At 36.9% G+C, this 24245-nt stretch overlaps 1 protein-coding gene across 6 annotated transcripts in view; it reads left to right on the top strand.

Moving 5' to 3' along the window:
• The window catches only part of Spart (spartin), a 67061-nt gene that overhangs the window by 10888 nt on the left and 31928 nt on the right, over positions 1 to 24245 (top strand). The window contains exon 1 of one of the 6 annotated variants that reach the window (XM_074043540.1): positions 7823 to 7929. The exons of 1 other annotated variant lie outside the window; for it this stretch is intronic. The gene's annotated coding sequence lies outside the window, so the exon portion shown is untranslated. Of the gene's footprint in view, positions 1 to 7822; positions 7930 to 18134; positions 18307 to 18433; positions 18587 to 18645; positions 19098 to 24245 lie in introns of those variants that run through there. 4 more of the 6 variants (XM_074043539.1, XM_074043538.1, XM_020161604.2 and 1 more) reach the window with 4 other exon arrangements.

The raw sequence follows: 24245 nt of genomic DNA on the forward strand, positions 1-24245 counted from the left end.
TTTATTTTTCTATCCAAGGATAGCCACATTATTGGTTCACGGGGGAGTGTGAAATAAAATGAATAATATAAAACAGTCAGTAGAAGATATTTCACTTGGTTTGAAAAATATTTATTACTATGTCCCCAAATTTAATTTTGCTGAAAATTATTTTATCTAAATGAGTTACTCAAATTTCATAAGTTCTTAACTTATTCTGATGAAATAATTTATGAATTTGGCAAAGTAGGCTTAATACATATATATATATATGTATGTATGTATTTTCTGTGGGTTGTTTCAAACTGGATTTTGTTAGCATTTTAATTTTTATCTTTTTGGGAATGCATAAGAAACACCCCACTGTTATAATCAAGGCTTGCAACTCAATAGAATTCACTGATCCTCAGCTATGCTGTGATCTGACACCATGGGGACTTGTCTGCATGTAAATGAAACTGAGGAACATTTCTGGGTGGCAGAACTGGCTGTTTGAAAAGAAATAGGCACCATAAAGAAATGATAAATGTTTGCGAAGATAGATATGCTTAACCTGATTTTAACACTACACAACATAAACATGTGGAACATCACATGCACAATTTTTATGCTTGTATATGTTTATTAAAAATAAATTTGATTTAAAATTTAAAAAGAAAAAAATTGGGTGCTGGTGGCTCATGCCTGTAATCCCAGCTATGCAGGAGGCTGAGGCTGGAGAATCATGGTTCAAGGTCAGCCTGGGAGGGTAGGGGGTAGTTTAAGAGACCTCCATCTCATGGGCATGGTGGCACATGCCTGTCACCCCAACTATAGCAGGAAGCATGCATAGGAGGTTTGCAACCCAGGCGAACCTACGCAAAAAGAAAGACTATCTCAAAAATAACCAGCACAAAGAGGGCTGAAAGTGTGGCTCAAACAGTGGAGTACCTACTTAGCAAGTGCTGAAGGTCTGAGTTCAAATACCAGTACTACCACCAAAATAAGAAGAAGAAAGAAACATGGAATCTCAATATCTATTTCTATCCTAAATGTAAATATTTTAAATAGGCAATAGCTTTTTTTGTTTTTTGGTAATAGCAATAGCAATTGTTCAAGAAAACTGAGTCTATAGGAAAAATACATAAATTTAACTTTAATTTCTCATCTTCAAGTGTAAGTGTTAATCATGGCAATAAGTCTTTGTAGCTTTGTTAGGAAGATGAATGTTTTTAAAGTTTGTATTGCTTTGAGAAAAAGGACTTTATGTTTAAAGAAACAATTTCAATTAGAAATCCAAACATGGACAAAAGAATAAGAAATACAGAGTACCCAAGAAATGAATATGATTAAATTTTAAAGAATTTTTTGGAAGAATTGTTTGAAAAGTTTAACTACAAAGATGTAGCCTTTCTTGCCCGAAGTATACTGCATGCATCTATGGAATTATCACAATGAACCCCCCCCCACCTTGTATTATTAATGCATGGTAATAAAAATATTTTAAAATTCCCAAAGAGTAAAGGGGACAATAACCAAAAAATACAGATAGTATTGATTTTTTAAAATGTAACTATTGGTATATTTTATCACATCTCATTAAATAGAAGATTTTTTCTTTTTTATATTTCCATAAACAGTGTCTATGAATATGGGTGCTCTATGAACTGATACACTTAAATCAGTGTTAAGTTGTGAGCAATGTTTCTGGTCAGCAGCTATAACATCAGCTTATTTGAATAATAAGGCTTAGATGGACCAGCCACAAGTATCAAGAGTCCCAGAGACAGAATTTCTGCATCATTCCAACTGTCCATGTATTGTCAGAAAAGTGTTAGCTGTTCTGGAATTGGAATCCCCCCAAGATAATAAGAATGTTCAATAACGAGTTCCCCACATTCAGTGAGTTTTACCAGCAACTCATCACATATTTTCTTCTTGGCTGGCCCCAATAAGTACTCTACACAAGAAAAAGAATGGGCCAGAGTCTGACTGATATCACAGTCAACCAGCAGTAAAAGTATTCTCTTCTCATTTTTCTTGTAATCACTAATTACAGAGTAGTTGGGAAGCTTTTATAAGCCTATACCGAAGAATACACTTACATAACTACTATTTCAATATCGCAGAAGATTTAACCAAGTTGCTGTTGTTACCAGTTCTTTCACACTTCACTTCTAGGTTCTGCCTATAAACAAATGAGTAGTGTTAAGAAAAAAGTTCTGGGAGTGACTTGCTGCAAAGCTTCATGGAAAATGGCAACCCTACTCTGTCTACTGTTTCAGCCAGATCCTTACTAGCATCTCGGGGCCTTTCTCCAAGATGGCCATATTTTCACTTCTTTCTACTCATGTCCATCAACTCACCTCTGAACAAGCAGGGAAGACCACTTCTTACTGGTCGGGTTTAATTTGTGCTCCCAGAAAGTGAGCATTGGTGACAGCCATCATCATTTACAGGCTTGGATTGCAACATTTCCATTCATATATATCCTACTCTAAGAAGCAGAGGACAGCCCCATTCATCTCAGGGACAATGCCATTAGATATCTGTAGGACTAAGAGTAGCTGTGTCCATACTCTGTCCCACTTTGAGGAGGGAATCATAGCCTGATGGTGACCTAAAACACCAGCATCTCTGGGAACATGGGAAGCTCAGGCTTTACTTGGAAAATGACAGTTGCCTTTCTCAACTGGAGGAGGAATATTCTACATGAAGACATTTAAATTTTTATGACAAAAATAGGTATAATAGGGATAATTATTGAAACTGAGTCTTCAAAAGCACTTCTCTTTTTTATATTTCCCCAAATGAAACAAAGCACGTCTAACATACAGAACCAATTATATTTTAAATATTCTACACCTCAGTTCAGTAAATAATGTATACTTTTTAAGGTTAGCTTCCTTTTGCCTTCTTTTGCTAACTAGAAACTTCTCAGGGTTTTACTCCTGCATAGTTTTATGAGATAGTTATAAATTCACTTTGCTTCCATTGCAGTAACCTACATAGGAGGAGATAGTGGCTTGCTATTCTCTCTGTTGTTCAAATGTTTCAAACTTTTATGTTGTTTTGACTTGAAATAGCTGTCACCTTCTATGCCCCCCTGAGGTCTCAGAGGCAGGCTAAGGTGGATGTCTAAATTGAAAAGGCTCCAAGGTGTTTCCCACACCTCTATGGCACTCAGAATTGTATTTTTCTACCATGATAACTTCATACAAAGCACGTGTTGTAGACTCACATACCCAACTCTCTTTTAAAGGCTGTTGTAACCCCATTTGCTTGATACACATTAGATGTTTAATAAGTATTACTTGAAAAACTGAATGAGTAAACGTAGTCCTGAAAAGATTTATCTCTGTCAAGATTTTTATAGTAAACATTTCTACTTCCCCTTTTTAGTTATTACTATAAGTATATTGGAACTGAAATTTATTTTCTTGTGAACACAGAAGTTGTAAAGAAATCAGTCCAATAGGCTAGAATTGGTCCTAAAAGTCACACTCACCTGAGTGAGTCAGGGGTCTCTAAGACCACATGCAGGCTCCATGATTCACTAGAAGGATACACAGGACTTGGAGAAGCTGTTATCCTCATAGTTTATTACAGTGAGAGAGCCTAGATTAATGTTGGCAATGAGGGAAAAGTATATCAGGCAGTCTGGGAAAATCATCATAAGCTCCAAGGAATCCTTTCCCAGTGGAGTTGCTCAGGCATGCTTAATTCTTCTAGCTATGAAGTATGATAATATGTGCAAAGTGTTACTAATGGGGAACCTCACCTAAGCCTTGGTGCCCAGATTTTTGTCAGGGGTCAATCATGTAGGCATCAAGTGTTTGTGTGACTGAACATAGCAACTCATAACCTGCTTTCAAAGCAAAAAAGAGGTATTCTCTGTAGATCACCTTGTTAGTATAAATTGTCTGATCAAATTGCTACTGTATGGCCCAAGGCCTTGGGCATAAAGTATACAAGATGCTCTTATCAAACAATTTTCCAAGGGTTCAGAACTCATTTCCCAGGAGATGGCCAAAGGCTGGTACTACAGACAAGCCCTTCTTGGGCTTTTCAGGGTCTGTCTGAACAATTAAAGTCTGCAAAGATGTTAACCTTTTTTTCAGTACTTGGGATTGAACCCAGGGCCTTGAGCTTGCTAGGAAAATTCTCTACTTGAGCTGTATTCCAGCCCAGGAGATTTCTTCTTTATGGCAAAGATGATGATGATGAGCATCTTATTATGTAGACAAACTTCCTTTATGCTTCTTTTATTATAGTCTTCTACCTTCTTTCTTCAGAGGATATCAAACATATGTTAATCAACTAATTGCCTGATTAAAACATGATATACATTACTTTTTTTAATGGTATGATTTAAAGCAGAGTAATGTAACCCAACTGTCATCTAAGGGCACTTCACTTTATAAAATTTAGATAAGATCTGTGAAAAAGAAGAAAGCATATTATGACATCTAGAAGCAGGTCTGATACTATTGGCCAGTCCTTGATGTTGCAAGGAGCTGGCCAGTGACTTACATCTAAGCCTAGTGCTTATCTGATTGAACATCACAGTTACAATAGAACATGTACGTCAAAACTCCTCTGGACTATGAAGGATCAAGAAAAAAACACATCCATTCTGAAATTGTATCTGAACAGAAGATATAAATGTTGTTCAAAGCACAAAAAAGGCCAAACACCCCCAATCCTGGCTGAGTGGCTGCTGCATCTTAACTAAATACAGATTTAGAGTGTTTCTAAGTAAGATTTATTAAGAGCCCCAATCACAGAATTATCCCTAATTCCTGGCAATATCCAATCCAGAGAAAAGCCATGCATCTTTATACCCTCCACCAAAGTGACCTAACACAAGCCCAAATCTCACGAGTCTTTTGAGACATTTCTTACTGACATGTCTCCATGTCTCATGATGTGTGTCCTCCCTGCTTCAATGAGTGATAAGCCCAATTTGTTCAAACATCAGATGTATTCTGGGAGGGCTTTGACATTGACTTTGAACCACCTCCTCTTGTAGAAAGTATGATAGCAATATATCTAAAAGTTCTTCAAAGGCTTATAGTCTCAAGGACACCTCTGATTGTGGATCTTTGTTTTCCCTAATTTGGTTCACTTCATGGATTCTTTCAGCATCATTCTTTATCTTATTTTATACATATTTGTCTTATTCTGTATCATGTAAACAAGATGTCACTATGAATCCCCCTATAATGAATATATCCTAATAAAAATTACAATTAAAAAAACAAGATGGACATTGAGGCACTCTCCGAATTTCTAGCCAAAACAAAAACAGCACTTTTGGCACACTTCACTAAAGAAGTTGGGAAATTTGGGCTTCTTACATCTTGATAGCAAAATACAATCTAAAGTGCAGAATTTGAAATGTTGTTCTTCTGCATCCTTTGTCAATTCATCAGGTCCTTTGGCTTCCCATCTCTCCTCAGTTTCCATTGCTCCTCATTCCCTACTCCAGTACTAGTGCGAATCTCTGCTCATTTCTAACAGATTAACAGTGCTGTATTCCCTCATCGGCCTCTTACTTGTTTACATCGTAGGGACTCATCATGGCTCCAGATAGCTTACCAGGTATTTTCCTAAAGCAATGAAGTTGCTATAATAAGAATTTTGTGTGCTGTTAAATTCTACCCCACTATATTGTTGTAAGTATAGGTAAATAGAAAATAAAATCATTTACTGGATAATCCATTAGCCTTTTTATAATATAATATATCAAAAGTTCAGTTTGGCTAGGACAAACCCAAATGGAATTAGTAAGAAATATGAAAGAAATTGTTCTGATACTTTAATCAATAGAATTTTTAAATGGTAGGTGTATTTTCTAAAGATTCAGTACTTTAAATGGAAATACAGAACTTACAAAGCCTATGTATGTATCTCTGACTCTAGGAGTAGAAGAGATTTTTTTTCTTCTTGTGATTCAGTTTTTTAAATGCTATACCTGTCCATCATCAATTATATTTGATGTACAGGGGGAAGTTATACTTTACTAAGAACATCAGAGTTATGGATCTGTTATCAAAGGCATGCTTTTCACATAACAAAGAGTTCAAAGAAGAAAAATGTTATGAGATCATAGGTCAAAGACCTAGCATCCTATAGAACTTTGGGACATTATTATCACATTAGCCTTCAACATAATGTGCCCACTAGAAGTTTTATTTTAAACTGAGTCATCTATTGATTTCAACATGAGCTTGGAGCAATTAGATTACATCACCAGTGATAACCTCAATCAATTTATGAGATGGATGCCCTGACACCTAACTCAATTCATAGCTAAAGTAATTTGGACATTTCTCCTTTCAATGACACTTACCATGTGATGCACTAGGTTTTCTAATATCCATTTACAATGTTGTATAATAAATGAAAAAGAAAAATACTGCATCTTTTCAGCATGTGGATAAAAGAAACAAGACAACCTGAATGAAATTGAATCTAGTATAATTTAGGATGAAACTTTTAGCAAACACATTTAAGTAAAATACAGGCTTCTGCACAAAAGTCTTTGGCACAATTATCCAGGAATTGTAATTATAATGGATATTACATGCCTAAATACCTAAATATATCATTCCTAAAGTTCACTAGCACATAGGCTTTTCTTCTGAGGACATTTATGTAATCAAAACAATGCCATATACAATATTGTTTTTGTTAGCGATACTGTAATATTGTTAAAATAGTATTCATATTTGCTCCATTTTATTCTGTGAACTAAATTTTTAATGAAGAGAACATTATTTCATCAATTTATTGAACACAGAAATAATATTCTGAAAACAGTATTTAAATTTGCTTAGAACAAAACCATTGTTTGCTAATTATTACAGTATTTCAACAAGGAAAGAAGAACATCAAGTATTATGAATATTTACTGAACTTTACATGAGTTAGTTCAGTTAATTTAGATAACTTCTCCATATTACAGATGAGAAAACAGTCTCAGAGTGATAAACCTAGTAGCAACTATGAGAAGAAAGTGGACTGGAACCCAGGCACTTGGGTTTCAGAACGAGTGGTCTTAGTAACTCAGCCACAGGTATGTGGTGTATGTCAGTATTTTTAACTGAGTCATGCATACTGCTGGAGATATGCAAAAATGTTACAAGGATTTGGGAGTTTTATAATAACCAATATCTACATCTTTAATATCCTAGCATCTTTTTTTCTACTCTCAAGTTAAAACTCTCACTTTACAGAAGAAGTCCATAGCCTCACCTCCTTAAATCTTACTCTAGTGCATTGTGTAGGGTATACAACCTCAAGAGCATCAAATAAAAGAACAATTCAAAATCCTATTTGGTGGAAGACACTTCCAAACCACAATAACTAAGTTTGTGGCTTCTTGTCTTTCCCTGTTTCAGGTAAGGGCCTTAGAAAAGAAGATATTTTGCTCAAATGTTACTAAATAAGATATACTATAGAATGCATGTGGGGAGTGAGTGAAACATAGCAACTTTTATTTAAAGACCTCCCTTCCTCTTCCAATTCTTCACTTTTATTGGAAAATGCCATTTTTTTAAAATTTTGAGACAGGGTCTCCCTATGTTGCCCAGGTTGACCTTCATCTTTTCTCCCTCAACCTCCTATGCAGCTGGGACTATAGGCACATCCATGCCTGGTAGGAACGCATTATTTTTTACAACAATCTGGTGAGAACTACAGTTAAGTATTAGCAGCTGGTCTGTAATCAATTATTCCTATCCTGGAATGCCTAGGTGGAAATGCCCAAGTCAAATTTCCTTGTAAATATGGTAATTGAACCAAGGTACATACTGGTGGAAAGATAACTAAAGAGTTCTTATCTGTGAAATGCTTTTAGCAGGGCACACCTGGACTGTCCAGATGGCTTCAGGTAAATAAACCTGGGATTTATGGATGCACATAGAATGGCCCTCTGGAAAACATCAATATCAGCCATCTATTTATGTAAGTATAAGAGAGAGAGAATTCAAGGCTGAAATAGCTCTGCTTGTGTAAGTGGCTGCTGGCATTCCTTAGAGACCTCATGTACTAGGCTATGGGTCAGAGTGTGTTCTAAGGAAGTAGATGGATTGGCAGTTTCAGATAACTCCAATATTGCCTTTTGACCTGGTGAAAGTACAAACCTGGGTCTTCAGTATAATACACTAAATATTAAAGATGGCCCTTCACATATTTTCTAATACAAGTGATTATGTTCCGATAATCTCAAATGTCATTTCAGCCTAAACAAATACAAGTTGTGTGGTGCTTGCTACTTTTACAGTTTGGGTGACCTTCTGTAAGAAAAGAATACAAAATTATGAACAAAAGTGAATCACAAAATTATAAATTTTTGTAAAGTGGACAAATATGACAAAAAAGTTTTAAAAATCCAGAAATATTACATAATTTTTTTACATTATTTAGGTAATTGACTCTTTCATAATACTATTTATTCCTTATTTGTCTCTTTTCTGTTAAACAAACTTTGATGGCAGCCAAGGATTCTGGATTGAGTTGCTGCACTGGGTCCAGTGGTCCAAACCAACATAGTTTAATCACAGTAACTGAGCTTTAATTGGTTGCAGAAGGTCTTGTAGCCCAATGAACTGCTTAAGCTATATACTTGAGCCACAGCTAGTTGGCTAGTTGACTAAGCTGTGGGTAAGTAAGTTGCTCTAGGCCTCGCTTCTATTTTTTTGTAAATGCCATCAGATCATACTGTTGGTTGGAATTCTCAGAAATTTACAGTTCTTGGAGCAGCCTGATTCATGGATCTGTTTTGTTCAAATAAACTCTATAAAATTTAATTGGCCTAAGGAATTTTCCTTTTAGCTATACTCATTGCTTCTGCATAGGAAAATGATTTTGCAAAGATTCCACAGAGAGAATAGAGATAAAATTCATCTTTTCTTCTAGCATGGTTTATCAAGATCAGTTTTTAAATATAAGTTAGGGAAGTTTATTTCAGTTTCATAAGTTTTATAATGATAATGTTTTAAGTATTTAAAATTGTTCAAAAATTGAAAGGACCACTAATATATGCTTTGGCCAAACATTGGTGAGCAAACTCAATCCTTTGCATATATTTTTCCAAATTTGATGACTGGAATAATTTTCTACAGATTGACTTCTGGCCCAATACAACTCAAACCTTGTTCCTTCTCCACCTGCACATACTTCTAGTGCTGCGTACTTCACAGGTTCAACATCCTTAATCTGAAAATGTGAAATATTCCCAAATTGAAAGCTTTTTAGTGCATGACACCATAAGTGTAAAATTCCTTACCTGACTTGATGTGATAGTCAAAATGCAGACTCACCAAAAATGCATCAAATTACCTTCAGACTATATGAACTTATACACAAATGAAATATAAATGAATTTGTTTAAATCTGAGTCCTAACTGTAAAAATATCTCATTAAGTAAATGGAAATATTCCAAAATCAGAAAATACATTAAATCTGAAACATTTCTGTTTCAGATTTTCCTTGTCTGTTTCAGACAAGGGAAACTCAACCTGCGTGATGCAATCAAAAAGCAAGACCAGTGTCTTTATGTTATGGTCAGGTAAACACCCAGTTGGTAGTAGGACTATTCCTGAAGGTCAGTGCTATGCTATTATAGCTGGCATAATAATAATAATTTAACCATACATGGAAGTCTCTGTACACATAAATATATCTCACAAAACAAAACCTAAATGTACATCCAACTCAACTTCTTTTTACCCAGATACCAAAATGTCCACAGCAATTTTGACACCAAAGACAAGAAGGGAACTCAAATGGAAAGAGTCAGTGGTCTTAACTGATGTGACTAAGATCTTCTTTTTGTGAATTTTACTAAGATACACATGAGCATGTAAATGTATTTCAAAAGCTGGATTGAAAGGAGTCTGTGCAATAAGGAACCCTATGCCTAAACAGGCAATTCATATTATGCTGATCATTTAAAATATAATGGTAATGTTTTTCAGAGCTACCAAGTTAGTCAAACTATAGGAATAACTATAAAATTATAAAATCAATAAGTGAAACTTTTACCATGATTTTAAGTTTTTGTGCATTATTTTTTATAAAAGGTATTAAAAATCTAGTTTCCTGAGATTTTCTCTTGTAGTTTAAAGTTAGGGGTTCTGTAGACCATACCATATCCCAGATAAATTGGTATTATTTAAAATTAAAACATTTAAAGTCTCTGGAAATGGTCCTAAGAGCACACAGCAAATGAAGAAACATTTATTCAAAAAAAAAAAAATCCAGGGCTGGGATGTAGCTCGATGATATAGCACTTGCCTAGCATGCGCCAGGCTCTTGGTTCGATCTCAGCACCAAAAAAGAAAAGACAAAAAAAAAAATCTAAAACTCAGTAAAAACAGTGAAAGTCTGTTTTTCTACAGCCAGCAGTTGGAGAATTATCTTTCCAAGAGAGGAAGAGTGTCAGCAGATCTCCTCCTACCTTGGCTACCTGTTGCTGAAGCTAAGTTCCAAATGAGTGTGACTGAGAGCTGGGGGCTCCCTCTTCTGCCCAGGGACCATTAGTGGATGGAGACACTACTTTTGGCCTGGCAATGCTTAGACTATTGCAGCCTAAACCACCACAAATTGTCAGTGTTTGTAAAGTCTTTTTGGTGTACTTTGCAGAACTTAATAATGGGAGTGAATAACTATTATCAGTTGGCATAAAGTATTTTTGCAATCAGGTGATTTCTGATTTTTATGACTTAAAAAATACAAGAAACATTTAGTGCATAAAAAACTAATTTGGATGATATATCATGAAGTGATTTGGGGCATGTAATTTGGAAATAGATCAAAGAATTGAGTTACAATGATACTATAAATCCTACCCACTCCATTTTATTTTGTTTATATAAACTTTCTCAGACTTTATATTTACTAATGTTAAAATAAAAATAGAATTGATGCTCATTCACAAACACTAAAATCAAAATAGAATTGATATTGATTCTTATACCATTCTAGAAATAGTGCTACTCATCCATAAATACATGAAGAAATAATTGAATGAAAAGTCCCTGTTGCCTCATCAAGGTGTACGTCCAATAAATATGTACTAGTTCAAAAATATTTATCCAAACTTACAATGCACATAAGACAAATAATTATTGTAGTTACTCAATCCAGGATACATCTTTTAAACTGCTTTTGATATAATTTACATACAAAATTTATTCATTTTAAATGTTACACTCAATGAATTTTAATGGCCATCCATCACCATAATCTAATTTCACAACAGTTCCATCCTATAAAACTTCTTGCCAATTTACACTTATAATTAGGGACCCCAGCCCTAAGCAACCACTCAATCCAGAATACATCTGTCTATATAAATTTGCCTCATTAAAATTTACTAAAAGGGATCATACAACATATACTTCTGTTTCTGGCTTCTTTCCCTGAGCATAATGGTTTTAAGTTGCATCTATGCTGTAGCAAATGCTAGTACTTTTCCATCTTTGTGATCTATATCCCATTGACTGGATACAATGCATCTAAAAAACCCATTCATCTTTCACTTTGGGTTGTTTTCACTTTTCAACTATCTAAACAATGTTACCATAAACTTTTGTGTACATGTATATTTTTATACTTTATAATTAGGTACATGTATTTGTATTATTGTTTGTATCATATATGTATTTTTCCAGATTGAGGTCAGAGCTGGCATCAATTCAAATCAAATTTTAATTTTTAAGTATGCAAAAATTGAAAAATTCTGTCCATCTAAATAAAATAAATAGTAGTGGAAGTAGGTTTTTTTCCAGATGTATATTGGTATCTGTTTATTGAGTACACTAGGCTAAAATGTCTTTGTGAGTATATCTTACACACACCAGGTACAAAACAAGTATTAAAAGATCTCTTTGAATATTCCCTGAATATACCTTGAGAATTTAACGTGCTACATTTTATTTTTATTAGCATATATTAATTGTACAGGGGTTTCATTGTGATATTTCCATACATGTATATAAAGTACTTTGATCAGATTTACCCCATTACTCATAACCCTTTGCCCCCTTTTAGAAACTTTTTTTTTAGACAAGGGACTATACTTTGAGCCACTCCACTGGTGGAGTGAAGGATTTTGTGGGTGTTTTTTGAGATAGGGTCTAGCGAACTATTTGCCTGGGCTGGCTTGGAATGGTGATTCTCCTGAACTCTGCTTTCTGAGTAGGTAGGATGTGACTCGCCCGCCCCTGGCATTTTTAAAAGGTTTCACCATTCTATTTTCATACATACGTATTAAGTACTTCGATTTTATTCACCCTCCCATTCACGCTGTACTTCTGCTCTCCCCTCTCCCACTGGTACCTACCCCCAAACAGTTACCATTTTACACTTCTGACATTCAATTTTTTAGGTCTAGGTTCCACATATGAGAAAACTATGTAATATTTGTCTTTCTCAGTCTGGCTTATTTTGCCTAACATGATGATCTTTGGATCCTCATTTTCCTGCAGATAACACAATTTCATTCTTCTTTGTGGTGGAATAATACTCCATTGTGTATATATACTACATTTTCCTTATCCATATCAGTTATTGGGCACCTGGGCTGACTCATAGTTTTGATACTGTGAAGAGTGCTCCTGATAGACATGAGTGTGAAGGTATCTCTACTGTATGCTGCCTTTCATTCCTGTGGATATATGTCCATCATATGGTATTTCTGTTTTTAGTTTCTTGAGGATCCTCCCTAATGAGTTCCATAGTGACTGCACTAATTTATGTTCTCATCAGCAGTATATAAAGGTGCATTTATCATCACCAGCATTTGTAATTATTTGTTTTCTTGATAATAACCATTCTAATTGGAGTGAGATGGAATCACAATGCCATTTTGATTTGCATTTCCCTTATAGCTAAGGATGTCGAACATTTCTTCATGTATTTATTGGCCATTTGTACTTCCTTTTTGAGAACTGTCTATTCAATTCATTTGCCCATTTATTAATTAGATCGCTTATTCTTTTAGTATTTAATTTGGAGGCATCTTTGTATATTCTGTATATTAATCCTTTATTTGATAAATAGCTGGCAAAGATTCTCCCATTCTGTGGGTTGTCTCGTTTCCTTGCTGTGCGGAAACTTTTTAATGTGATGCAATGAATTTGTAAATTCTTGCTCTTATTTCCTGAGCAATTGGAGTCCTATTCAGAAAGGTAGTACCTATATCTGTATCTTTAAGTACTCTCTAACTTTTCCTCTAATGGTTTTAAATTTCAGGACTTACACTTAGAACTTTCATTCATTCTGAATTAATTTTTGTATGGGTTGAGAGATGAGGAGCTAGTCTTCTACATGTGGATATCCAGTTTTCCCAATATCATTTGGTGAAGAGGCTCTTTTTTCCTCACATATGTTTTAGGCTCCTTTGAAAAAAATTAGATGGCTACAGCTATGTGAGCTTATTTCTGGGTCCTCTGTTCTATGCAGATGTCTAACAGATGTCTACATGTTGGGTTTTGTGCCAGCACCACATTGTTTTTGTTACTGTGAAACTATACAGCAGAATAATTTAAGGTCAGGTATTGTGAGATCTCCAGCATTACTCTCCAGCATTACTCCAGCATTTTGCTCAGGATTGCTTTGGCTATTTGAGGTCTTTTTGCTTCCATAGGAACTTAACGATTGAATTTCCTATTTTATGAAAAATGGCCTTAGAATATTATGGGGTTTGCAGTGAATCTGTAGATTGCTTTCAATAGCTATTTTCACTATACTAATTCTGCCAATCCACAAACGTGGGAGGTCTTTCCATTTTTCTACTGTCACCTTCAATTTCTTTTTAAAAGGTCCCATAGTTTTCATTATAAAGATTTCCCACTTCCTTAATTAGGTTTGTACTTAGGTATTTAATTTTTTGAAGCTATTATGAATTGGATTGTTTTCTGATTTCTTTCTCAACCTGTTCATTATTGATATACAGAAAAGCTATTTATTTTTATATTGATTTTTTGTATCCTGCTACTTTGCCAACAGTGTTAATCAGATTTAAAAACTCCATTTTAAGATCTTTTAAGTACAGAATGGTATCATCTGCAAATAGGGATAATTAGATTTCTTCCTTTCTTATTTGTATCCCTTTTATTTCCTTCTCTTGCTTTATTGCTCTGGCTAAAAATTAAGACTATATCAAATAAGAGTGGACAGAGTGGGCATCCTTGTCTTTCCTGACTGTAAAGGAATGGTTCCCGTTTTTCCACATTCATGAGGATGTTAACTACGGGTTTATTGTCTATAGCCTTTATTATGTTGAGGTAGTGTTCTACTCCTAGTTTTTTCAGAGTTTTATCTTGAAGGGATGTTGAATTTTGTCAAAGGCTTTTTCTGCATCTATTAAAATGATTGTGTAATTTCTGTCCCTTATTCTGTTTATGTACTACATTGTGTTTATTAATTTGCATATGTGGAACCATCCTTATATTCCTGGGATGAAACCAACTCGATCATGTGCATGACCTCTTAAATGTGCTGTTAATTTCAGTTTGCAAGTATTTTGTGTTTATATTTATCAAGGAAATTGGTATATAATACTTTTTTTTAATTGTGTCCTTATTAGGTTTGGATATTAGGGTATTATTGGCTCACAGAATGAGTTTGGTAGCTTTCTTTCCCTATTTCAGGGGTTAGTTCGAGAGGCATTGATGTTCTTTAAAGGTAGAATTCGATAGTGAATCTTTTCTTTGTTGGGAGACTCTTCATTATCACTTCAATTTCATTTCTGTTATAGATCTGTTTAGGATGTTTATACCCTCTTGGCTCAGTTTTGTATCTAGAAATTTATCCATTTCTTCTACATTTTCTAGTCTATTAGAATATAGGTTTTTTAAAATATTCACTGATGATCTATATTTCATTGGTATTTATTGTTATGTCCCTTTTCTCATCTCTAATTTTATTAATTTAGGTCTTATCCTTTCTTTTTGTTAGTTTGTCTAAGGATTTGTCTATCTTATTTATCTTTTCAAAGAGCCAACTTTTGTTTCATTGATTCTTTGTAGTGTTCTTTTAGTTTTCATTTCATTAATTTATGCCCTGATGTTTTTGGTTTTTTTGGTTTATTTATTCATTTGTTCACATTGTTTGAGCCATCTCTCCCTGCTGGCCCCCGCCCCCTCCCTTTCCCTGATCTTTATTTTTTTTTTTTTTGTTTGCTGCTTTTGGGTTTGGCTCATTCTTATTTTTCTAAGAGCTTGAGGTACATTTGGTAGGTTATTTATTTGAGATTGCTCTGATTTTTAACGTAGGTACCCATAGCTATAAAGTTTCCTCTTAGCATTGCCTTTGCTTTGTTCCAAAGATTCTAGTAAGTTATACTTTCATTTTCATTTGATTCTAGGAATTTTATTTCCTCATCCCCTTATTTTTTCAATGACCACTGATCATTCAGAAGTGAACTATTCAGTTTCCATGTGTTCAAATATTTTCTCATTATCGATTTTTAGTTTTATTGTGTTCTGATAAAATACACGAAATTAGCAACAGTGGTTCATTCATCCTGTATAATATCAGCTACTCAGGGAGTACAGATTGGAGGACTGAAGTCCAATGGCAGCTCAGGAAAAAAAAAAAGTAAGTTAGTGTGACCTCATCTCAACAAAAAGCTGAGCAGTGATAGTGTGCATCTGTAATCTGAGCTACACAGAAGACTTAGATAGAAGGATCACAGTCCAAGGCTAGTCCCAGGCAAAAACATGAGACCCTACTGGAAAATAGAGCAAAACAAATTAACAAACAAAATAATGGGGGAGGAGGCAGTTTGCTGGGAGCTTGGCTCAACTGGTAGAGCTCCTGCCTAGCAAGTGCAGGGCCCTGAGTCAATTACAAAAAAAGAGGCAGTATAAACTACAAATAGAAAAAATTATAAAAAAAAAGAAAAAAATGAAAGTATTTTCTGAGGACAGTATATGCCAGCTGGGCTCTGTCAGTACAATAGGTGTTCTCTAATCTCTAGCTCTCAGTTCTGTCTGTGATTTTCCTGTTTATTCATGTATTCCTCTGGGCCCAGGAATGCCCAGGTTTCAGCCTGGTGTGGTGTTCCATGATTGGGTAAGGTACAAGTCCAGGTGCCATGGCTGGAATGAGGTGGGGCAGATCAGATCCTGTGGAACAGCAGCAATTCCCAGGGTCTGGTTCCTCTGGGAGTGGAACAGCTATGTCCCACTGCAGGGGTTCTGTTTTTTGGGGGGGAAGAAGTTCCAGGTACCTGAGGGAGCAGCTGGAGGCAGGGGGAGTGAAGGGACCTCTGAGAATAGCTCATGGGGCAGGGAGCACTTTGCCAAGTGTGCCCACTCTCATGGCCTGCACAGGGAATCAAATGGCAGCTCCACTTTGTCCACAGAGAGCGTTTCCCTTTTCTACTTAGGTCTTTGGCTTGATGTTTCATTTGCAGAGTGGCAGGTGGATAGTTCTTGTCACATATATACACTGGGCCTTGGCAGTGGGCTTGGGGATGTAGCCGGTTAGCTTGCGCTCATGCCCCCCTCCAGGGATGAGGAACCCAGGAGTCAGCTGGCTTCTGCCTGACCAGAGCAAGGTTTGGCAGCCTCTCCTCAGCCTGCCTTCCAGAGAGACTTGTGGGTGGCTCTTGTCACAGAAGTGATTGGACTGGAGGAGTAGGTTTAGGGATGAAGTCAGTGAGTGAAGACTGTCAAGGCTGCTTGTTTCTGAGCCTGTCTGTTATTCTGGGCAGGGGGCATGGGCACCAGTTGGCTTCTGTCTGGCTGTTGTAAGGCTCACTTAGCCCTACGGCTGTTGTTTTGTGTTTGCAGTGCATGCAGGTGACTGTTGCCACAAATACACTGGGCCTGAATAGTCTAGGGGTGGAGAAGGTCTGGTTCTGCTTCCACAGGGCTGCTCTGGGCTCTCCCCAGGCAAAGTTTTCTTGTTCTTTTTAAAATATAAAGTTCTTATTTTTTTATTTTCTCCAGCCACTAGCTGGCACTTCCTTTACTGGTGCCTTCTTCTGGCTTACTAACTTGTCTGTCTTTCCTTATAGTCACATACCTCAGGTTTTATTTCTGGTTCATGGAGACACAAGAATGTGGTGGGTTTCTGCAATATGCCATCTTGGAATCCTATGGAAGGACTTTTTTGTAATGGCAGTATCACTTAATTCTTTGAATCGAGAGACATGAAGACCTATTTGCACAATTCTACCTAAGAGTGGAATTACTAGGTCATGTGGTACTTCTATACACAACTTAAAAAAAAAAAGGCACTGATTTCCAAAAAGTGGCTATGTCACTTTCATTCCTGCTGGTAATGCCTGAGGATTCCAGTTTCCACACATCCTTGCCAAACCTGTTACTATTTTTTGATTAGGCATCCTAATGAGTGAGAAGTCACATCCCAGAGTGGTTTTGATTTGTGTTTCCCTAAAAACTAATGGCATTGACCATCTTTTCATGTGCTTTCTGGTAATTTGTATATTTTGTTTGGAGAAATATCTACTAATCATTTGCTCATTATTGTGTTATTTTTAAAAATTGAGTTGTAAGTGTTCTTTTTATATTCTTCATAAAAATCAAAATAGTGATTTGCAAGGGCTTTTTCATAATCTGTGTATTTTCAGTTTCCTTATAGTATTTTTTGAAGAGCAGATGACTTCCAGTTTAACTCCCTCTCCCTCTGTATAATCATTCAATAGTCCCATCATTAATTTTGATGGAGGGGAGGAATAATTCATTTACAAATCACTGTCATTCTTAGACAAGTAATTTAACTAGACTTAAATTTACAGGGCACTACATATAGATTTCTTTTTAAATGCAGACCCATTCCACAGTATGTTAGCACAGCATTTTGACTAATTTTGAAGTTTAAAAAGCACGTTCACTTTAATTTTTCCCTTTTAACATTCCATATTTCTAAGTGATTTAGGCATTATTTATCCTGATGAGTGAGAAATTTAGCATTCTGTACGATACTGGTGGACATACACACCCGCTCTGAGACTTACAGGAGGCTCACTGTCCTCTTAATAAGATAGTCACAGTGGTGGATTGCAGAGTTGCTGGTTGGCTTGTTTTTCTAGACGCACAGAGCCCAGCGCTCCCTCTAGCGGCCACAGGCTCTCACTGCCCACGAGGCTTGCACAGGCCAGACTCGCGGGGGAGAGAGATTGCGCAGGCGCGGGTGCAGCCGACGTGGCCGCGGGAGTCCCTGGTCGGGGGTCCGAGCAGAGCCGCTGCACCGCGAGCTTCTCCGGGGCCTCTCGCCGTCGCTCTTTTTCACTCCCGAAAGTTTTTACGGTGTCTCGGGGTTGCAAGCGGACTGACGTCCTCCGGTACACCTTTTAGCAGGTCTCAGTGGGCAGAACTTAGTGTGGACCGGCTGGTGACGCGCTGGTGGGCAAGCCGCTCCAGTGGGCGTCCCTTGGGAGCGAGCCTGCGCCGGCGGCGCGCGCGCGTGACGTGGCACGCGTCCCGGGGCGCTTTGAGAGGGGGGCGGGGCGTTGCGAACGAACCCCGGACCCGCGCCGGAGGGTGGCGGCGCCTGGTCACCGGGAGCGGCCGGGGCTTTCGCGGTCGGGAGGGGAGCTGTTGGGCAGGCGCCCGGGTACCCGACATCTGGAAGACACAGGTGGGCCGGGGGAGATGTGGTGGGGAGCAGGCCCGCGATGAACTTTCAGTGAAGGGAGAGAATAGTTTTGAGAAGCGTCTATAATCCCATGCCGCCTTTAAGGAACCTCCGCACTCCTTGCCCGCCCCCAGGGACTGTCTGCATACAGGGCCGCCCCTCCTGCCCCCCAACTCGCGGTCTCCTCAGCATCTCCACGCGCGGCTCTCGCGGCCCCTTCCCACCCGCTAGAGCATCTCCACGCTCGGCTCCAGCCGCCCCACCTCCGCCTGAGTTTGGCTCGCAAAATCGCACTGCTTGTTCTCTCGGCCCCAGCGTCCAAAACCCACAGCATCTGGGGGTGGGCGACATGGATTCCACTCTGAATGTTTGCAAACGCTCCCAGGGATTGAGCAGAGGTCCCGTGACCGCAGTTTCCCTTGGAACGCGCGCCGTTTCGTGACACTGCATTATTGCGTTCCTGTGGGACCGGCCGCTTTCGCCTCTTGGTTGCACTTTCCTGAGGATCCTCCAGGTTTGCTTTACTGTGTTAGAACTTGATGAGGCTGCGTTCAAGATCGTTTCTGCCGCGAAATAATGGTCTCAAGTATCCAAGAATTTACAGCTTTTCTTTGAAAAAGAAAGAAAGAGGGATATATATATATATGAGCGATAGTATAGGACTGTTTTCTGATTCGCGCTTTTTTTTTGTATTTAACTTTTATTTGGTGGCTTTATGGGACTTGTTTGAAGCAGGAAGGCTTCATATTATGTTGCTTGTGGTTTGCTTCTCACCTGTGGCACTTTCTGAAAAATAATTTCCCTAGAAAGCTAGAATGGGTTAGGATGACACAGAAGGATTGCATATCTATGTTAGCTCCCCTGATTATCATTTTTTCCGTTTCTCCCACCTCAGTAGGAACAATGATTTGGAAGGGATCTGCTGCACAGTGAATTACAGCTAATAAATGAGAGTTGTACATTTCTGTATCAGTGAGACATAAAATCTCAAATGTGCTCATTTCAAAAATGTCAAATACTAGGGCTGATGGACCAGTTAGCTTGATTTAATCATCAATTTCACATTGTATTAGAAATCAGGCTGTAACAGCACTTTGTACCCCATGATTATGTACAACCTTAGTTTGTCAGTATTTAATTTAAATAAAGTATTTTTAAGAGACTCTCCCCTTTTTTTGTAAATAGCCAGACAGACATTAGATCAATTTCTGCTAGCTCCATGGAGATAAATGAAGTATTTTTAAAAAACTGTGATGTTGCCTGTTAAGTTTGTTTATTACTTTCACTTTTTTATGGGATTAAATCAAGAACTATACTTTGCTGGTATTTTAAAAAATGTATACATGCGTATAGTTCTATTTGAAGTGCCTTTTCTTTTATTAGACTGCTTAAATAATATAATAAGTATACCATCATTACCTGGAAACAGATTTTGATTTATGATTTGATTATATTGGTGAAGGTGCTATTTAATACTTCAGATTGACATTTCAAACACTTTCTATTCTCAACTTTGAAAACTACAGCATGTGAAATCATTTAATAATGATTTTTATCTTGTTAAGGCACTTAATAAGCACTTAATTGTGCTTAGGAATATGATAGGCCTGTGTTCTCTTGCTCCTGTCTTACTCTGTGCCTCTTTGTACCCCAAGGAAGGTAAAGTGTAGAATGTTCATCCCATGGTTTCTGAGGGAAGAAGGGTATTAGAATCTTTGGAAAGGGAGATTTACTGATGACACAACAAGACAGAATTCCAGGGAAAGGAGGTGTCAGTTTTGATCAGGGTCTGGGGTAAGTTCTTATATGGGCAGTTCCATATGTTATTATCTAAATTGGGGACTGAATATGTTCCCTACCATGAAGTTGCTGCATGATAAGGCCAGCCAGTGGTGTATGTATTTTTCACTTTAAAAAGTGTGGTTATATTACTGAAACTAAACCACAATTTCTGTGATGCTTTCATTGTGTAGATTGCTGCTGAAACAGTTTTCTGTCACTTAAATTTTCCTATATTATAAGTTTTCATGAGTCTGCAGGCAAAGAATTTCTAAATTGCAATGCCCAACAATGGTAGCCACCAGGCACATGTAGGTACTAAGAGCTTGTGATTGGGCTAGCTGGAATTGAGATTTCCTTTAAGTAAAATAGATACTGGGTTTTGAAGACTTAATATAAAGAAAGATAAACTATTTTGCTAATAATTTTTATATTGAATACATGTTCAACTAATACTTTCGATGTTAGTTGGATAAGTAGAATACTGCCATTGAAATTAATTTCACCTGTTTCTTTTTACCTTTTTAGTATGGTTATTGTAAAATAACCGTATTATAATTCTATTGGACAACGCTGCGTTACATAAAGTGTTTGTTATTTTTTGCAGTACTTAGGGTTGAAATCAGGGTGAGGCAGGTGCTCTACCTCTGGAACCATGCCCCAATCTTTTTTTTTTTTTTGGTGGGACTGGGGTTTGAATTCAGGACTTTGCACTTGCTGTTTTGGCTCTTTTTTGGAATAGGGTCTCGCTTTATAATCCAGAGGCCTACACTGCTATCCTCCTATTCATGCTTTCTGAGTAGCTGGGATGATAGAACAGGTTTTATTGTTTGAGAGGAGGGGTTTGAGAACTTTGAGGCAGGGCTGGCCCTGAACTGGGATCCTCCCAGTTTGTCTCCCATGTAGCTAGGATTACAGAATAAGCCACTGTGACTGTCTTTTATTTACTTTTTTAAAGTTAGTAATTAAATTTTTGTCATGTATATATTTTAAGCAAATTGCTTTTAAGACTTGAAGTAACAGTCAGAAGTTCTACCACTCCAACCTCACTTCCTCCTAAAGGCACCTTATATCAATTTTCTTACCCAATTCTTTTGGTCTTTCTGTATCTCTTTAACAGTATACTTATATTAACACTTTAAAAATTTTCAGTTTTAGGCATTGCTCATTAATTTCCCGGTAGGAAAAATGAAGTTTTAGCTCTTTCATCCTTACGTCAACCACATGCACACACATCTGTCCATCTTCCCATCTTTTCAATATGGTTTCATAATTTTGCTAATGTCAAGACTCATTACTTATTATGACACTATCAAGACAGACATTAATACACTTCTATGATTACTTTTTGTTTCTAGCCCAACATCTTGTTTTCCCTGGAGTTAATAATTGACTTGATTTTTATTACTTTTTCATGTATTTATCATTAATTAAACCTTTGAATCCTCCTACAGTTGTATAGCTCTATTCTCAAAACTTAGAAACACATGGAGTATTTTATCAGTTTAGTTTTCTAAAGAAATTTTTTTGGAGTCTCTTTAACCAATCTGGACAGGTTGCATAATTAGTTACCTTGGGAACTCTATCATCAAGTTTTGGATTTCTTTCAGCAAACATGGAATCCAGGAAACAGGATGGATACTAGCATACCATTTGACTGGGTTTGGAAGTTATTTTTACTGAGAATTTTGAATTAATTGTACCATTTTTTCTAAATTCTACTTAATTGCCTTTTAGGTTCTTCAGCACTCTTCAATCTCAGTCAGTCTCTCTCAGTATAAATCTTTGAAGATGACCATCATTTATCCATTGTCTTCTTAAATCTGCAAGTTTATGGGTTTTGGTTCTGGGAAATTTCATGAATTATTTCTTCTATTCTTTCATCCCTTATTTTTTCTCTGTTCCTGAAAGCTTTATTAGTCAGATATTGGACCTTCTAGATTAGGTCCTACTTTTCTAGTCTATTCTCTCCTGTTTTCATCTGTCTTTTTGATTTGCCTTCTGGAAATTTTCTATAATTTTTATAGCCTTGGCTTCTTATCCCTCTCAAGTTTTTTTTTCCAAATATTTTATATTTAATTTCTGAGAGCTCCATTTGTTCTTTGACTATCCTGTTTGGTGTACATATGCACATCCTGTTTTTAATTTTATGGATGCAGTGTTTCTTGAATGATAGGGTTTTTAATTTTTTTCCTACATGTTGTCCATATCAACCAAATTGCATTGCTTTTATCTTTATTTTTAATCTTAGATTTTTTCCTCACATTTTTTGATCCTTGGCTGTCTACATGCATATGCATGTACACACACACTTACCTAAGGGGGTTATGTTCCAAAACCCTTGGTGTTTGCCTCAAACCATGGATATTACTGAAGTCTGTGTGTATAGTGTTGTTCCTATACATACATATCTGTGATGACGTCTAACTTTTATAACTAAGGTACATGATAAAATGAAACAATTACATGCTCAAAAAAAAGTGAGTATGGTCTCTCTAAATCTTTTTTCTTTTTTTGGTGGGACTGGGGTTTGAACTCAGGGCTTCACACTTGCAAAGCAGGTGCTCTACTGCTTGAGCCACACCGTCAGTCCAATTTTGCTTTGGTTATTTTGGAGATGTGGTCTCTCCACCTGTTTGCCTTGGCTGGCCTCAAACTGTGATCCTCCTGATCTCAGCCTCCCAGGTAGTTAGAATTATAGGCATGAGCCGCTGGTGCTTGGCACTCTGTATTGTACTTACTCTCCTTGTAATGATGAGAGATGATACAATGCTTGTGCAATGAGATGAAGTAAGGTGAATGACAGGAGTTATGATTTGGTATTAGGCTGCTATTTAACTCCTGATGTATTGTCAGATCATCTGCTTTGGGTGATCCTGGATCATTGAGCCATGACGATGTTGATCTTTGGATGTCAGGACCAAATGATTTCCATGGTTGGGAATCTTAATAGGTAAAGGTGTTTTTTGTTTGTTTTTGTGGAAACCTTTTGGAAGAGTGTTGAAATTAGAAGTTGTTGATTGTCCTTCCTTGTTTTATGCCCCTGGTACACCCTTTGCACTTTGTTTTATAGCCTGGTATATCCTTTGCACTTTTGTGAACATAGGTTCTATAAAACATCTAAAAGAGCCTAGTTTTATCGCAATTGAAGACTTGTTTTAGATGGTATCCTCTTCTCTTAATGAACTTCTTTAACTCTCAGAAGTGTCACAGCAGCTTCCACGTTGGCAGTTGTAATTTTTATATTTCTCAGTCCAAACCTATTACTGAATCTGTGCAACTTCCCCCTTATTTACAGGAAGTAGCTTGGTGATATTTTTTTAGGGGATTCCTTGATCTGAAGTCTTTATACAAACTCAGTGCTTTCTAGTGTAACCCACTGCCATCAGTCAGGGCACATTTTCTGTTCCTGTCTTCTACCCATGAATTTAATGCCTTTTCTATCCTAACTAGGCACTTTTCATACACTATGGCCATAACTTTGAACTTAGAGGTACAACAGCAGAACTAGCGTACACTTGTTTTACCTTCACAATTTCATGGTTGGAAGATTCATTCTTACTATAGGTCTTAACAACCTCACCATTTTTTCTTTTGTTATTGAGAGCTTTTACTTTTTCACTTGAAGGAAGCACTTTGCAGCTTCTCTTTAGCACTTCCAGATTGCCTGCATCACTGTTTTGTGCTTTGGAGTCATTTTAAGTAAAATAAAAATTACTTGAATATATGCACTGAAATACCATGGCACTTTATCTGATAGCCAAGACAGCTACTGAGTGACTACAGAGGAATAGCATGGACACACTGGACAAAGGGATTGTTCACATTCTAGTTGGGATGAAATGAGATTTCATCACACTGCTTACAACAGTGTGTAATTTTA

This window comes from Castor canadensis, chromosome 10 (assembly GCF_047511655.1).
Source record: "Castor canadensis chromosome 10, mCasCan1.hap1v2, whole genome shotgun sequence".
Taxonomy (NCBI): domain Eukaryota; kingdom Metazoa; phylum Chordata; class Mammalia; order Rodentia; family Castoridae; genus Castor; species Castor canadensis.